General features: G+C 41.0%; 1 protein-coding gene across 2 annotated transcripts in view; it reads right to left on the bottom strand.

The window, feature by feature from the left end:
* Positions 1 to 18,545, bottom strand: part of PCGF5 (polycomb group ring finger 5) — a 103,004-nt gene extending 84,459 nt beyond the window's left edge. The window contains exons 1-2 of one of the 2 annotated variants that reach the window (XM_050959714.1): positions 18,466 to 18,545; positions 3,959 to 4,076 (exon numbers count right to left, since the gene is read on the bottom strand). The gene's annotated coding sequence lies outside the window, so the exon portion shown is untranslated. Of the gene's footprint in view, positions 1 to 3,958; positions 4,077 to 17,986; positions 18,133 to 18,465 lie in introns of those variants that run through there. The other variant, XM_050959713.1, reaches the window with a different exon arrangement.
* Between the last annotated feature and the right edge of the window lie 203 nt (positions 18,546 to 18,748).

Here is an 18,748-nt window from a genome sequence, read left to right as displayed (position 1 = left end):
TCTGTATCAGCACAAGGACTCCTCGTTTTTTTTGTAAACTCTTTGAAACTCCTCCAGACAAAATCACACACTTTTGAATAATGCAACTGATTAGATTATAATAGCGAAGAATTTCTGTAGTAGTGTCACTTATTATACATTGCCTTCTCTAGCAACTACATAGCAACATGTACACCTCTACCCCGATATAACATGAATTCGGATATAACACGGTAAAGCAGTGTTCCGGGGAGGCGGGGTTGCGCACTCCGGTGGATCAAAGCAAGTTCGATATAACATGGTTTCACCTATAACGTGATAAGATTTTTTGGCTCCCGAGGACAGCATTATATGGAGGTAGGGGTGTATATTAAAGCAACAAAAATAAAACAAAATCTGCCTCCCAAAGAACAACCTCATCCCTGCGCTCCTCCCACCCCTCAAAACCCCAAAGCCAAAACAGTCAGAACTCCCCTGACAATATCTTCTATACAGGATGCCTTCTTAGCTGATATAAAGCTAGCGTAAGGGCTGTACATCAGCCCCCTGATTTAGGTGTGTTGAAGATGTGGCTGGAGTACACTGCAGGATAGCTATCCTTTGTCTGATAGCCACTGATGGTCATGGGAAGCACAGCATCATTTATAGAACTCCTGAGGCTGCCCTACATTAGAGGCCAGGCAGTTTCTTGCACAGCCCTAGAATGCAGGGAGCACAGAGGTGGCTTACAATGTAGCTACTGAGATTCAGGCCACTGATTTACTGGAGAATAGAACTTGATCAGGTTCTGAAACATTAAAATTCTGAGGCTGCTAAAAAAAGAAAAGGAGGTGACTTTATATCCTTTCTGAAAACTGTCTTCCAAGAACTCAGACACATCTGATAATTCTACTTCTACTGAGAGTACGCATCTGTACCACCTTTAGAAAACTGTAATATACAGCCAACAAGATATTTTTTTTCCCTAGATCTTGGATCTAGCACTTTAGGCTCAAATACATGCTAGTAGTCCACCGAAGAATGACATTCTTTAAAGAAAAAATTAAAACTAACTTTCCAGAAGAACTCTTGGGGTTTTCCTTTTAAAATTGTTTTGTAACTTACACGCCTTCTTTTTATCAATTATCATCAAATAGTACAACTGATATTGTAAAACACCATTCTTCTTTTACATTTTTTTTTTAAATGAAAAATCAGTTGGGACAGATTCAATCCTCTAATTACAATATATGGTATAAATTGGAGGCAACAATTTTACATCCAGCCAAAGTGTCAGATAAGTTTCATATACAACAAAAAATACCTATTTTGTAATCTTAATGTCACTTTGAGACCAACAGATTATATGAAGACAGTACCTGGTGCTGATTTAGATATGGACAATCTTTTGCTTCTAACTCATTGGGTATTATTTATTCAAATCATGAAATGAGAGAAAAGATAATTTAAAGCTAAATGCACATATTTAAGATAACTTTGATTTGTTTAGATAAGTCTTCTTAAAAAAATTTGGATAACCCACAGCAGAATCAGTCTTGAAACTTTTGGCTCTGTTGTCCAACAACACTATACAGCTTTCTCTATACACTGGTATTTGTGCTTCACAGTTCCTGGATTAAGATAATCAGGATTCAAGAGAATTATAGGTAAATTAATGCAAAGCATTGTGTGTCAAACTTGCACTTAATTAAGCCCTCAGTCAAGGCTGAATGTGTTCTGCCTTTATTCTGTCCCTTTGCACATATGCATGCACTGCCATACAGTTTCTGGGCCGGTCCCTGCTCCTCCCAAAATGGTCAGAGGGATTATTGCCGAGCAATTTAAGTTCCTGTCACCACAACCAGAGGCTAAGCATATTGCCTTTTCAATATTTTCAGTGCCTCCTGAAATGAGGGACATTTTTGAGGCTCTGACTGTAATGATAGTGCATCTATCATACCTAACTCTCTTTGAAACATGGTGCTGTACAAAATTAAGCTCCTATTTCCTCTTAACAATCAGTTTGTATCTCATAAGGATGTCTGCTCTTCTATTACATATATTATAACGGAAGTTCCACTATGCTGTTCCAGGTGCTTTGATGTACATACTACTATTAGGTGAACTGATCTATCACCATGGTGTTGAATTTAATGTATATACTGGAAACACAATTACATTAAATTGGTCTCCATACTCTACTTGCTATCTCTGTTGTGAATGCCTAAATAGTGTCCAGGCATATTTAGATATTTCTTATAACTTAATGCAAGAAAATATGGGTTTGTGGGATATAAACACTAGCTAAAAATCACTCACCTCTTAATTCTGTCTTTTCTCTCCATCTCCTTTTATAATGCTTTTCCCCCCAGGATTTGCAATTTAGCAGTTCAGCTGGTTCTCGTCTAACATTTGAATGAAATGTTTGTTGTATGGAAATCTCTATTATATTGCCTTAGGAATATTGCCAGATTACATCTCCACCTCATTTCTGCTGATGCATAGGTCTTTATTCAAACCTTCGTGTCATCTTGTTTAGACTATTGTTGTAGAGCCCTTTTAAGCTGTTTTGCCCTGCATGCCATTAATAGACTTCAGCTGATACAAAATGCCACAGCTAGAATTCTGCTTGGCATCTAATAGTAAGAGCATAACTCCAGTTTTGATCAGTAGACACTATGTAAGTGTTCTTATTTAAGGGCACAGGTGTATGGGCCGAGACAATCTGCAGTATGTCAAGAGGCCATGCAATGTTACACTATGAAGATTTTTTATTAGAAAGATTAAAAAAAGAAAGCAAATATATGAAACCACCAAAGAAAGCTTTATCTCCAATCTAGATCTAACCTCTGCTCCAAACAGTGCTGAATAAGAAGTTTCCAAAGGACGGGTGACCAACTCCAGGCAGACAACATGAAAGGTAAAAGTATATGAAGATTTAGTCTGAGACTTTAAATGGGCAAGTTAGGGAAACAACAACAATTAGTCAAAAAAATTAAAATGTTGTTCTTTTTCTAACCGTAGCATTACTAAATTCCTTCAGTGAGTCTAAACTTTCCTTGGTATGTCGTTTTACATACTTATGACAAAATCAGATTTCATTGGTAAAGCCCCCCTTTCACACTGATTTCGGGCTCACAGGTGCAGCACATGCAAATCCACTTATTTTCTTTTCACAACCTTGCTATAACAAGGCAAATTTTGGTCCCTTAATTCAGTGGGATCATGGTATCAGGGACTCCAGCATGTCAAATTGAGGTAGGATTATCTAGATTAACACAGTATGCCAATATCTTCTTCAGTCATAAATGAATCAATCATTCAACTACCTGTTCGCTTTACATCGAGGGGGGGAATGGGGTAAAAGGCATTATACATCCCCCTCCCTATTTCCTTGTATAATTTTAAACACTCAAAATTCAACAGGTCCTAAATAACCCTATCTGATTATGAATATTGCTGTTTAACTCTCTGCTTAGTTGTTTAAATCTTCACTTAAGAACAGATGCAATGATTTTAAAATGCCCTCTGTTTATCATCATTTAATACATAATTATAGCACATTTTAACTGATATTGTGCAGAGTATTTACTGCAATATATTCTGATTTTTGAAAGGCAATGTGCCTGGTAATAGTTTCAGAAAAAGTTATCCAACTATTGAATAAATAATCAGAGTCAATATTTCTAACAACATCATTTCAAAACCTAGTGCTATAAGGTAATGGCCTGATATTGCTACATATAAGGAATCAAGACACTATACAACCTTTTACTTCAAGCTTGAAGAGAAACAGGCCCCAAGTGCAGTAGAAGCAATACTGTTTTAGCTAAAATTATATTTAAATATTGTTCTTCCAGGAAGAATGGTTTCAACACTCTCTCTTGCCAGTGCTGACCAAGGAGAACTGTTTTACAAACTGTGCTCTATATTAGGTCAGGTTTCTCTTCCAGGATAGACACTGTCCTAAAGTCCAACAAAAATATTTGTAGTTTCATACCAGTACTTGTACTCCAGATTCTGCTCTGGGATACTTCCTTGTTTTCTTTGTGGTATACTCAAGTTTCTTCTGATTCCTTAATTTATCTTCTACCTGGAGTTTTCACCAGCTCCTCATCCTTGTAAGATAACCAGAAACATGCAAAGGAAAAGAACAAATGATTAATGAAAAATAAAACCTTTAAAATATAAAATCTTGAAAATAACCCTAATAAAAAGAAATGCCACAGTTGCAGGAGGGGGAAAAGGACAAGGATGGAAGATCTGAAACAGGAATGTACCAGAAGAACACACAAAATATATATAGCACACACAGCAAAAAAATGTTTAAACTAAAAATATTTAATGGATGCACATGCTGCTTACTCATCACAATCTAATTCTCTGCAGTCTATTTGCTGCCATTTTTAATTAACTGAGTGAAATTCAGTACTCATTTAAACAAGAATGGTTGCTATCGAGCCAGTTGGTAGGGTTTAATGCATTGTTTAGGCATTGGAACAAGATTGCCTCCATATTTAGTACAGACCTAGGGATCAATGTGCACCTACTTGGTGGATTTCCTAGCGAGGATTCCTGCAGAGGTGGAAAAGGAGTGAAGCAGGAGCTTCAGGGCTTCTAGCCAATATGCCACAACATGCATGAGCCTCAGTGCATACACAACTGTGGTAGGAGGGAAAAGTTACTCCAGTCTAGCAGGAGCGAAAACACAATAGCAGCAGTGGGGCCATGTGACACCTCTGATTATTGGGCTAAACTGTCACCATCATTAATTCCTACAGTGTGTTTTCTAACCTAAGGAGAGAGCCAGTAGTTAAAGACGACATCATAGAGGTGTGATCTTCTCCGAATTACAAAACCCTCCCATACCAGACACTCAGGAAACAGCTCCTGTTGATATGATACTCGGTGATGTCTAAGAAATGTCTTCCATTTAGGTAGAAAAACATAGGAAACTGTATTAAGGCCCAATTCCACATTTTAAAGAAAGTGTTGAGTGACTGTGAAGGTGTGATATCTCAGTGGTTTGAGCATTGGCCTGCTAAACCCAGGGTTGTGAGTTCAATCCTTGAGGGGGCCACTTAGGGATCGGGGCAAAAATCAGTACTTGGTCCTGCTAGTGAATGCAGGGTGCTGGACTCAACGACCTCTCGGAGTCCCTTCCAGTTCTAGGAGATAGGTATATCTCCAATTATAGTAATACAGTAGGTCCCACTCACTCTAGTGAGCCTGAGTAATCCTGTTTGTTGAGATATTTAAAAAAAATATTACTAAAATCTTTAATCTGAAGTATCTTGGATATGCTTCTATTATCCCACTCGCCCACAAGTGCCTTCTCACCCCTCATGCATGAACACCCTCCAACAAACTAATCCATAACACCACTGCCGTGTCCTCCTCAAGTTCCATAGGCATCTGTTGTGATGACTATGGAACACTGATGTCTGATAATGGTTAGGAAGGTGGAGAGCTGGGACAAATATTAAAAACAACCTCCACGGCACCTTTGTACCTACAAATTACACACCCAGCTAATCTATGAAAGACATGGTGGTATTACTGTTGCCTCTCCTAATCCCGGTTTGTCTATCACACATTTGTTTAGACTGAAAAGTATTTGGGGTAGGGACTGCCTTTTCCTATATATTTGTAAAATACCAACCTCAGGTTGGGGTCTCAAGATACTACTGTAATATAAATAATAATTACAAGCAAAAAAGTTAAAAGAATTCAATCCTCTGTGTGTATGCACGATACAGCCTTTAATGACATCACCATATAATATTTTTCCAATACCTATCCATTCAGTTAATGGGTGGTTATTCCATTTTTTTTTTAGTTTCCTCATTCAGTGTGTGGCCTCAGGCCTTAATTACAGCATACAATCCAAACACTGCACTAAATACTAAAATTAAACTTTCTCCTCGCCATTTCTATGTTGCTGGTCACTATAACATCCGCGGGCTTCACAAACATCAATGAATTTATCTTCAGAACATACTGTGAAATTAGGTGATATTATTATCACCATTTTGCAGATGTGGGAACTGAGGCACACACAGATTAAACTCAAAATTTAACAGGGTCCTCCAATTTTGAAATATCCAGGGTCCAATTTTTTAGTGTACTTGGCACATTATAGCACTCTTTATGTTCGAAATACAGCTCCATTTGGCTTCAGTGGCAGCTGTGAGTCCTTATCACTTCTACAAACCTGGCTATAAGTGTCTCATGTTGGGCACCCATGAAACAGGAATATAGAGTTAGTGGCAAACTCAACACTTTGCTTAACATGACTTGGCCACCATCCCTTAGCACTTCTTTGGCTGAGGCAGGAACAGGCTCGGGGGTGGGGCCAGGGATGAGAGCTCTGAGGTACAGAAGGAGGCTCTGTGCTGGGGTCAAGGGGTTCAGAGTGCAGGAGAACTCAGGGTTGGGACAAGGGGCTGGGGTGCAGGAACTGGTGTGGGCTCTGGAGTGGGGCCATGTATGAAGGGTTTGGAGTGCAGGATGGGGCTCCAAGCTGGAGTAGGAAGTTGGGGTGCAGGAGGGAGTGGAGCAGGGCGTTGAGGTGCAGGAGAGGACTCAGGGCTGGGACAAGGGGTTGGGGTGGTGCGGGAGGGGGTTCTGGGCAGAGTTGCCAACTTTCACACAGTAAATAAGCACCCCAACTTTCACAATAAGCCAAAAATCAAGCTAATACCATTTCAAAACAAGGCTCAAACAAGCAAATCCCCAACACTCTATGTGATTAGATCCCCCCAGCATTCAGTCTGGGACTGTGGTGGGTCTATTGTGCACCCCTGACTCTCTCCGCCCCTTGTCCCTGCTTGCCCCTGCTTGCTGGGAGCCAATAACAAAAAAAAAAAAACAAAGCAACAAGCTACAGCCAGCCAAAAACTAGCCAACAAACAACTCACAAACCAATTAAGCCAAAAACAAGAGCAAGTTCTGCATTTTTTTCAAGGGTTTGGCACACCTAGTTTGGGGTGCATGCTCCAGCCAGGCAGTGCTTACCTCTGGCAGCTCCTGAAAGCGGCCAGTCTGGCTCCTAGGCTCAGGAGCAGCCAGGTGGCTCCACGCGCTGCCCCTGCCTGCAGGCACCATCCCCACAGCTCCCACTGGCCATGGTTCCTGGCCAATGGGAGCTGCAGAGACGGCAGTCAGGGCAGGGGCAGCATGTAGAGACCCTCTGGGCGCCCTTGCACCTAGGAGCAGACTGGCCATTTTCAGGAGCCGCGCAGAGCCAGGTCAAGTAGGTAATGGCCTGTTAAAATCTCCCAGATTGCTTTCAATAGTCACCAGGAGATTGATGCCGATTCCGGCAGACTCCTGGCCAGTCTTGGCAACTCTATCTTTGGGAGATAGTAAGGATTGATTATTCAGATTACCTCATCTTTGAGGGAACATTAAGAATTGAGGATCTGTACAGGAGTCTGATTCCCCTTACGGAGCTATATTAGAGGCTCAAAAAGACTTCGGCAAATACTTAAAATATGATAGAAAACCCCCACTAATTTACTGTTGAGTCTTCATGCAAAGAATAGTAAATCACTATGACTGCAGAGGTTTCAAAGCTAATAGGCTCTTATGATTCTGACCTATAAACAGACATTTCTTAAATACCAGAAGATTATTCTGATAGTGGTACTGTAATACATTTGTTCAATTAAAAGAAATGTATGTTTACAAAAAAGTGTCTAATGTAACTGAACATTCAGATCAGAATTCAAGTCATACTGTTCACTGGAGATATAGATAGGTCTAATGTTGCAGACAAACAATGGCTAAATTTGTTAGGGATGAGAATTCTCATTAATAATAGCATAATGGGTCTAACATAGTGATCCATATTCTAAGGAAATCAGAACACTGAGTACACAGTTCTCCTTTTCCTGTTGTCCAGGACAGGGTATAGGAACACTAGTTAACAGGGTGCTGGCTTATCTATAAAAACATATACATCTTTCTTTTTAATTTATCCTCCCACAAACTTCAGCTGTGGAGAGTGTCCACCAATTTCTGCCTCTTATTTTGCTTTTGCCCTGGTCTCTTCAGGCTCCTGAGTGTCATGTTGATGGATTTGGCTTCTTTCACTATTGTTCTGTGTAATGTTTCTCTTGGTCACCCTCTTTTGCTCTTCTGTAATATCTGTAATTAGAATGGCCACAAAGGAAATCTTGCCAATGAAGAACATCAAGTTATTGAGGAACACTGCAGCTAATGAAAGACATGATCAATTTCCCATATGCCTCATACACAACTACAGGAAAATGTGCTTGTCACACCAGAACTCAAGAAATATTAGACTCACCCCAGCAGACCACCACCAAAAATGAATCACTATGTATCATCAGTGAAATTATCACACCTCAGAGAGGGGCGGTATCATATATGTGTTAGTTTAGGGAATCTGTTTGTGTAAAACTTATATATTCTAGCTGATTTTATTAACACTATATATATGTATGTAAAGTGACCCTCAGTGTGTACTGAATCAGCCATTTGCTAGCAAAGACTGGTCATGTATCTCACAAACCCTATCTGGAAGCTGCTTCAGGACAATCAAGAAGTCATTAACACTGAATGCCTCTACCTTGATAGAACAATGGTTACTCTAAAGCTGGGGTAGTCAATTTTTTTTTTGTCAAGGTCCAAATTTCTTGAGCAAGGTCCAAATTTCTTAGGCCAGGTCTAGTCAAGGTCCAGACTCCAGAGAAAATAACAATAATGATATAATAACTAAATAAAAAGATTTTGAGGTCAGTTCAAAAGCATCTGGGGGTCTGGATTTGGCCCCTGGTTCGCCTATTAACTACCCCTGCTCTAAAGGGTGTGTGGCCAGGCTAAAGTAAGCTGGTTCTCCCAGGTTGTCTGAAGGGGGAGTGGTTGGAGCAATAAACAATCCTGAGACAAGGCTGGTCTACACTGGGGGGGTGGTATTGATAAGCAACTTCAGCTGCATGAATAATGTAGCTGAAGCTGAAGTATCTTAGATCGATTTACTTCGGGTCCTCACAGCGCGGGATCAACGTCTGCGTCTCCTCGTGTCAACTCTGCTACCGCCGCTCGCTCTGGTGGAGTTCCGGAGTCGACGGGAGCATGTTCGGGGATCGATATATCGCATCTAGATGAGACACGATATATCTATCCCCGAAAAATCGATCGCTACTCGCCGATACGGCGGGTAGTCTGGACGTACCCTAAGAAAGAAACTGTCACAGGGTTCTAACTGCATGCAGAATTCACCTTGGTTTGAATGAACAGAGCTAACTCAGATTTTATTTCTTTTTTCTTTTCTTTTTTTTAAACCAGAAGAGATTCAATAGGAAGGCACCATCAGTGTGAAAGGAAACTTACTCATGAAATTTTGAGCAAAGCCAGATGTTATAAAAAAGTCCCACTGAAACCAATAAAGAATTGCTAAAATCCAGCCTCTCTCCGAATTCAATGGAAAATCTCTGGTGAAACCAATGGAAAATTTTGGATCATATTCAGTGCTGTAACAAATACAAATTATCCAAATTTTCAAAAGATCATACACAGAAAACTGAACACATCAGTAGGAGATCTCAAATGTACACACACATAGGACATCAGGCATTGAACTTGTGTACATACATGTTATTTCAAATGCACGTGCATGCATCCACTGGTCACTGCAAACACACAATTGAAAATTTGAGCACATGTGGGAAGGGGGGAGAAAGTTCATCTAAAGCTCACTGAAACAAAAAATTAAGATTAAAAAACAATCAAAACTATAGGTCTGATCTTGCAAGCCTGCAGAATCAGTTCTTAAGCAAGGAAACGACAAATTAAGCAATATCTAGTCAGGTTACTCTTTATTTTATTAAAATATAACATGCCTATTTATTCAGCTACCATAATTAAAGGATATAAATTCCATAAAATCATGAAAACAAGAAACATTCCTAACTTTCACAGAAATGTAGGCTGGAAGAGACCTCGAAGTCATCGAGTGCAGCCCCCTGCAATGTGGCAGGATAAAGTAAACCTAGACCATCCCTCAGAGATGTTTGTCTAACCTTAGATAGTGATGGGGATTCCACAACTTCCCTTGGAATCCTATTCCAGATCTTAACTACCCATATAATGAGAAAGTTTTTCCTAACATCTAACCTAAGTCTACCAGGCTGCAAATTAAGCCCATTAAAACTTGCTCTATCTTCAGCGGACATGGAAAACAATTAATTGATCCAACTGTTCCTTCATTGTGACTAGATACCCAAGAGTTGATCCTTAGCTGTGAAGAATAGCTTTGGTTTTCTAGCACTAAACCAGAGTCTGGATGGTATTCTGATGCTGTTTCCCTCTCTGGTGAATAAAGTTACTACACTTGCATTAACTAGTAGTGATGTTTCTGTAAGGGACTCCTGGGACTCTTAATCTCTTCTCTCATTTCCAGTAAATCAACTACTCATCCTTAACACCACCACTATTCCCACTGGATAAAAAACAGAACTCATCTCATCTGGCTGTCTGATCATTGGCTAACTAGCACTGAAATGCCACCTGAACAGTATTACATTTTATTTTTATGGTAGCAGTCATTTTAGATACTCACTACTGCTTGGGAAATTCCAGTTCTTAATAAAGTCTTGATCCTGACCGAGGCTACTAAGCCCTACCACAATATCAAATAATATTAATAAATATAATTAATTACATATATGTGACTTCCAACTGCAGGTACTATGCATATACGTGAATAGAACAATGGTTCTCAAACTCTGACCTATGGACCACCAGAATTTTCCATGGAATTTTTGCTCATGGTCAGCAGAACAAAATATTTTAAGAACCAAGAAGTGTGCGACTAGGGAGTGGGAAAGGTGGAAAGGGGAGATGGTTCCAGAAGAAGGTCTTTTTCATATGATGGTCCACATGATGAAATGCAAGAAAACTACTGGGATAAAATATTTGTAACATCCTAGTTTCACTTCTTATACAAGTCCAAGTTCTACAGCCCTTACTCACATGAATGGTCCCACTGGGAACAGAATTGAGTTCAACATGCTATTCCCACAGGTCAACAAAATATAAATGTATTTAATATAGGTATGATATCACACACCCATACTAACTGTATTGATTGAATGTGTATTGAAACCAACTAGCTTCTTTCTACATAGAATGCTAAGACATTTTTTTTAGAAATCTTTTATATTAAAAATAATGCATACAAGAATACACCATCTTAAAATTCTAAAGAGAAATCACTTACGTTCTGCTTAACGATATCACCAGAAACCCTCAATGGCTTTATATCTTTGTATAAGATAAGCAACAAAGAGCTTATGCTCCAATATGTCTGTTAGTCTATAAGGTGCCACAGGACTCTGTCGCTTTTTACAGATCCAGACTAACACAGCTACGCCTCTGATACTTTGTATGAGATAGTTGCTCATCTATATGTCCATACACGAAGTTGTTCACTTTAACTGCAAAGTAAATTGGGAGGCAGGGGTGTGGAGAGGGGAGGTTGTTTTTTGTTACAGAACAACAGGTGCAGGGAATACATTACCTTGAAAGACTGGAAACAACAAGTTATAGCCTAAAATATTCCATTAGGCAACTCTTCTAGTCCTAAAAATTGACCCAAGAATTGCAATAATTTAAAGATATATAAATGTAATATGTATCACTATATTGCAAATTCACATATTTACTATCCTTCAGAGTAGTACCAATAAAAAAAATCACCCTTTTAAGAATAATATTAAGATAAATTGTCTTTCTACAATATAATAATACCACTGTATTTGGCTTTATATAGCCTTTTTTCCATAGTCAACATATTGCAAATCACTTCCCAAAGCAATGGAGTGACTGTAGACAAAGGCAATTTGCTAAAAACTGTTGACTTTTTCCACTAGAAACCAAGTCCATAGCTGAACCAAATTCCAGTCTGAGAGCAGCACAGGACATTTTGTCCATAGAAACTCATTTTTTGTTTTTTAAACAACGTTCAAATTTTAATTTTCTTAGGGTTTAATTTTGCCATCAGTGACTCTTGTGCACTTGCCCTTGTAGGTGTTGGAGCTTTACAGGAGTCACCAAGGGCAAAATTTAGGCTTACTTGTTTTCATTCTTGTTATTGACTATTTATTTAATATTATTTGTCCTGTATAATGCGCTGGTGCTTGAGGAGAACACTATTTTATGCCTGCAGTAAAATGTTGTGGGGGGGTTTGTTTTGTTTTGATTTGATTTGAAAAGACTTGGGCAAATTCCTAAACCTGTAATAATTTTTAAACATTTATATTACAGCAGCACCTAAATGACAAACTGAAAGTTGTTGGAAAAAGCCATATGGGTGGCCAACAATTTAAAAAATATATATTGGAGTGAATAGATTGTTGGTGTACACTACAGAGTATAAGTGAATTAGGAAACAATATCTTTACTACTGAGGATTCAGTACTCTTTGAGAGCTGAACAACTCCCAGCAACTTCCATATACAATTTTTAAGACCCTCTGAGAGGAAGGCATTTTTCTCCTTGTGTCTCTTCATTAGTACCTTTTGGGCAAATAAGATTACCATTGTACTTAAGGCAAAATGGTCACAATATAGGGGTTTGAAACAGGGACATTTCCATCCCTTTCTGTCCTTAAGATTCCTCATTGAAAAGTTCTTCATGAAAAACAAATTGCCGGACCAAGAACTAAGAAAACTGCTTGCAAGTGCAGTCAATATATGTCTTCCAGTGCTTCTTGCAGTACATGATGCACGAGAGGCCAGACTGGCTGAATGAGTGAAGGAAGACATTTGAAGTCCATTTGAAAATTCTACAGTGAATTATACTCTGTAAACACACTGGTATCAGTAAAGAGGCATAGGGTGTCAGTCAGTGCAAATTTGACTGGAAGCTGCCAATATCTATCTGTTGGAAAGAGTGAAAGCCTCCAGTCCAGAGGGATGGAACTGAAGATGAAGAAATTTAAGAGGTTAGTTAGTTCAAATTCAATTAACATTTTAAAAACTAAATGATATGAACTTGCTACTGAGCTCCATTCAGTTAAAATAATTGTATAGCTTATGCAACTCCACCACACTAAGCCTGAGAAAGCCCATTTAAAAAAAATAACTAAAACTCTCTTACTTGACACCAAGCAGAATAAACCTACAGTGCAAACATGGAGCTGCAACACTCATGCTAATGGACTGTGGTATCCGAACATCATAAAGGGCTGAGGGGTTAACTTTTTTTTTCTCTTTCCTATTTTCTTTATTTAAAATAACCAGTTTGATTCCATTTGTAATTCACACATCAGCCCAGCAAAAGAACTCCAAGTTTACAAATACATACATTTAAGGTAACGGCATAAAAGAAGAAAATTATTTAGTTTCAGATGACGACAGAGCAAGCAGCAATGTCCTAACCCTAAGGAACAAAAAGGTGTGAGTAGCTATTAGGAAAGTTCTTGGGGACTGTATGGATTTGGCAATTAGTAATGGGAAATGAGCATTTCACCTTTAAGTTACCAGATCAAATGTGAACAGAGTCAGTAGTCACTATAAATTGTTGCCATATGAGGGCCATTCAGTGTTTTACACATAAAAAGAGGTGGTGGCAGCAATAGTTCAGTCCCTACTTGACAAGTGAGAATATATATCCTTCATATCACAAAACCACCACAAAGGCACCTTTATAGCCAGTTTTCACAGAGAGAACAAAGAATGGAGATTGAAACACCACTCCTTCCCATACATGCACTTAAAAGTTGTCTTGCCACATGATTGAGGTTGCTGCCTGTGCTATACCCCCTTCTGTTGATAAAGGACTTCAGTCTCAAAGGCTGTCAAGCTGGCACTTTTCACGACCACTACAGTGATTGAAAAAAGAGTTAAGAAAAAGTACAATAGAGGACTAGACTATCAAGGGAAATGGTCAAGGCATCAATATCAGAGATTCAAGAACAAGTTAGATAAGGCATTAAAAGGAATGATGAAGTGAATGGAGAATGGAAGGTGGTAGATTCTGTTACACAGTGGTCTTTTCTGGCGCTACGCTCGTCTATATTTTGATTTATATTTGTAACTAGCAAAAGAAATTAAACTTATTTTAGATATTATTACCTTGCACAACACGTAGGAACTGGCCAACAAGTATCTTCATGTAAGGAGTTTGTGGACAAACAATCCACAGACTAGTGTGTTTTCTGTGGAGAATTTTTTAGAGAGATGTTAAAGGGAATACTGTATTTTCCTAGTTTTGCCTTCAGTAGTGTTGCTGTCTGTCTATCACAGTAGTCTGAACTTTGCTTTAGATCACTGCATGTATCTAGCAAGGGTCTCTAAAGCAGGAACTGGGGTGAGGAAAGTTTCCAATTGGGTGGCTGACTACTCATTTCCAGTTTTAGGTAGCGGGAAGAGATGTATATGAAGATGCTGCTGGCACGAACCATCAATGGCACAGAGTCTGTGAAGCAAGTGAGAACATCTGATACCTCATAAGCAAGATTTAATATTTTAGACGTTATACTCAAAATTTCTTTTAAGAAAATGGGGAGAGAGGGGGTTGGTTTAAGATTTGGAATATCACTGTGTATCCTATTGAAAACTGTGCTTACGTTCCCTGATATAAGACAATAAAGTAACAAAATTCAAAGTTCATCTGACACTCCCCCTTATCTGCTTTCTCACACCACTTTACCCCCATTGTTCTTTGGGTTCTGCTATGTAGAATATAGCAATCTGCCTACAATCTGAAAGAGGGTGCTACGCTCTATTTAAGGTAGATGGAATGGCAGGCTGCCATTCCATCTCACTTTATTCTGTGTATTTTATAATTAAACAAAATTTACAGTCTCTCAATTTTACTTTGAATCCCATGGCATACCCAGAACACAAAAGAAAAAAAGTGGAGCAGATAGTCCATTTATACTGCTTTACTGCTAGTTTTATTACTTAAGTGCATTTCCATTTTTGTGCCAAATAGTATCCAAATAGAATATGGATTATCCTCTTTTTGTCTGCTTGTTGATGTTTTAAAGAAAATTAAATGAAAGAAACATTAATGAAGTGTTAATGTTGGCAATTTAAACATATCAAACTAAATTTTCCACATCTGTGTTATTGTGGCCATATTGCACCCCTATTTCTGATGACTATTTTATTCATTAAAATATACCTCCTGTTGTTTAGTGTGTCCAATATTGCTGAGCTACCACCGCTATGCAGACTAACCCTTGTTAACTCCTGAACTTCCTGATTTGAGTATTAAAATGATTAGAGTGGAACACTGAATTAATCTAGTCTTTTTGCATCCAACAGCTACACTATCTGTTGATACAGAATTGTTATTTATGAAGTGCCAGTGCATTCACCTCTGTATGAGCACAGAAGAGGGCATACCCCCTCTCCTCGAACAGTAATGTATGAGACGCTAACAGCAACCCTGTCCATGAACACGTTTGCTTTCCTACCCTCTTCTGGAGAAGAGCTGCAGGTATGGAGCTCAGCCCAGTAGATATAAGTAGGGCCCTACCAAATTTACAGCCGTGAAAAACACGCCATGGACTGTGAAATCTGGTCTTTTGTGTACTTTTACCCTATACAATACAGATTTAATGGGGAAGACCAGCATTTTTCAAACTGGGGGTCTCAACCCAAAAGGGGGCTGCAGGGGGAGGTCGCAAGGTTATTGTAGGGGGGAGTGTCACAGTATTGCCACCCTTACTCATGTGCTGCCTTCAAAGCTGAGTGGCCAGAGAGTGGCAGCTGCTGGCTGGGCACCCAGCTTTGAAGGCAGCGCCCCACCAGCAGCAGTGCAGAAGTAAGAATGCCCATACCATACCATGCCATCCTTACTTCTGCACTGCTGCTGGTGGCAGTGCTGCCTTCAGAGCTAGGCTTCCAGCCAGCAGCCATCACGTTCCAGCCACCCAGCTCTGAAGAAGGCAGCACTGCTGTCAGGGGCAGCGCAGAAGGATGGCAATACTGCAACCTCCCTATGATAACATTGCGACCCCTACACAAGCCCATTTTGAGTCAGGACCCCTACAGTTACACCACCATGACATTTGAGATTTAAATACCTGAAATCATGACATTTATGATTTTTTAAAATTCCATGACCATGAAATTGACCAAAATGGACCATGAATTTGGTAAGGCCATAGAGATAAAGGATGTACAACCACCAGATGAGAAAGTGGGGGTTTCAATGGAGACTGTCATATGGACACAAACACACTTGACACAGTACTTATGTTTTTGGATTGCAGGTGCCTGCATGCATACAGCACTTTCCCCTGCTATACTTGGCTGCTTCATTCTTGAATGCAGGTTGGCACCAGAGGGAAGTAGAGGAATTGTAAATTTCATGTCACTGCCTTCTCCATACACAAAGACAGGAGACAGAAGTCAAGGAAAAGTGGAAGGTGTGCAAATGGGATTCCAGAGAGAAGTTGTATACTAAGGACTCAGTAATAGTCTCAGTGGAGTCAGTGGCCATTAACTTTAAAGGGAGCAGGATCTGACTGTAGTTTATGTAAGGGTGCAACTGTAACACATTTATTGAGTAAATTGGCTCAGCTTTTCCCCAAAATACAGAATGCTTGGAACAAACTTTTATTTTGAAATATATCAATTATTTTGGCCTACAACCAAAACTTTTTAAAAAACTTTTGTATGAGAAAGAATGTTCTTGACCTATGTTTTACAGATATAACTATACAATTTCATATTTTTCCCTGTTCAAATCTGATTTAAAAGAGCATACTGCTTCCTGACCTGCACCCCAAATATCAATGATCAGATATTGGCAACCTTAATATCATTTAAGATAGTAAGGAAATCAAAGGGTTGGTTAGTTCATAAAGGCACAGGTTACCATTCAATGAGCTCTCTTCTATGGGTACCAAGAAAATAACAGTTTAGCGTCGCAAGACTTTCACAGCTCATGAACTAGCCTCAGGAAACCGGGGTGGGTTTCTGAATGCAAAGTACATCCTATCCCCCTCCCTCTGTTTCAGAATCTGACGCTGATCTTCCACTATCAACAACAATGTACATGTGTGAGAGAGATGATTCACCAGCCTTTATTCCATAGAGATGATTCATTCAATCATCTCCAGATCATGCTAACATACTAAACATGCTCAATAACCAAGTTCCTAAACTTTTTGGATCAAATATTTATTTTTTAAAAGTGAGAAATATCCAGAGTAAGAGGAAGGAAATGTGTAATGAGGAAATGCTAAGGGCTATATTTCATTTCCATCACAACCGTTGGAAAGCACACCCAACAGTATGTGTAAAAAGAGCTCATCATTTTTGGCTGGGGACTCAGACCGGTGTGGCTACGTCCTTTGGGCCATGACTAGTCCCCCTATCCCCAATTACTTGGAAAGAGAAATGCACAGAAGCAGCTCTCTATGCCACAGAGGACTTCTGTCTCTCTCCTTATATAATAATCCAGCCTAATCAAAACGGAGGCCAATCACCCTGCCATGGAGCATTAACTAGAGATAATTACCCTAGAAACAGATGGTCTGGACCAGAACCTATTTCTCACTAACTAGCCACTCAGGCTCTTTGCTAGGAAAATCCTTAGTGGAAGCACACGCAGCAGCCAAATCCAAACCTGCTTGTTACCCAACAGAGAATGTGCTGCTGCTGCTCTCAGTCCGCAGCAGGAAACTGCAAGCATCACAAACTGCAGCAGCTTCTTCCAAACACATATCAGGGTCTCCCTGTCTCTCCCCCTTTCTCCAGCCAGAAATCTCAGCTCGTTCAGCCTCTGCCCGCACTGAAGCAGGCTCTCTAATTAAAGGGAAATAAAGGAGAAAGTTACTCTGTGGCTCTCTGCTCCAGTCCCTTGGAGCCCCTGCCACATCCCTCCTGCCAGCCTGCCTCGCTGCTGCTGCTCTTCCCTGCAACATGATTCAACAGCAATGTCACGTTAAGCAACTTGTTACGACACCTGCTCGCCCCCCTGCACCCAGAACACGCTCCCCAGCCCCCTGCTCGGGCGTGCGGGCAGACGGGTCCCTTACCTTCCCTCAAGAGGCCCTGAGCTTGGGGGGAGCGCGGGCGGGCGGGCGGGAGGCAGGCAGGTAACCATAGGGCGCTCCGGAGCCGGAGGGCGGGGGAGGCTGCGGGAGCCAGCCGGGGGAGAGCACGGCGGAGCGGGGGGCGGAGGAGTTTCCCAGGCTTGTTTACGCACTGCTGCCCTGTTCCGCGCGCACCCCGCACGCTCTGATTGGACACAAAGTGGGGCACAGCCTGTCGCCGCCCGCCTGCCCTCCGAGCCACGCCGCCGCTCCCTGGAGCTGGCCCGGGCCGGTAGGGGCTGCAGAGCCCCGCAGCGGGGCCGGCCCACCGCCCGGTCTAACCGCCCTGCCCCAGCAGCTGCCCTCCCCGGCGCCCCAGATGTTCAGACGCCCGGCCGCTGGGGCGCCGATGAGCATGTGCACAGCGGCTGCACAGGCCCAGTTGCGCAGGGAAGCCCTAGCGAGGCTGCTGCCGCCCTTACCCGGCCAGCTGCCTGGCTGAGGCGCCCCGGGCCCGGAGCAGCACGGGGCGGGGAGGTGCACGCTTCTCCGGCGTGCAGGTGGTGGAGGAGTAGGGCGGCGAATGGGGAGCAGCCTGAGCGTGCTAGCGGCGAGGAGACGAGGGGGCGCTGAGAGCAGATGACGAGCGACACACGAATAACCCGCCGCATTCTGAGCTGGACACTAAGAGAGAAACATCTAGTGTGTGTGACAGAGTCAAACCCACCCTGAAGAGCTGCCCGTGTGCTTGGATTGTGTCCCGGT

The sequence above is a fragment of the Gopherus flavomarginatus genome, chromosome 6, assembly GCF_025201925.1.
Source record: "Gopherus flavomarginatus isolate rGopFla2 chromosome 6, rGopFla2.mat.asm, whole genome shotgun sequence".
Classification (NCBI taxonomy): domain Eukaryota; kingdom Metazoa; phylum Chordata; order Testudines; family Testudinidae; genus Gopherus; species Gopherus flavomarginatus.
Note: the sequence above shows the minus strand (reverse complement) of the source record. Positions and strands in the feature narration are given on the sequence as shown.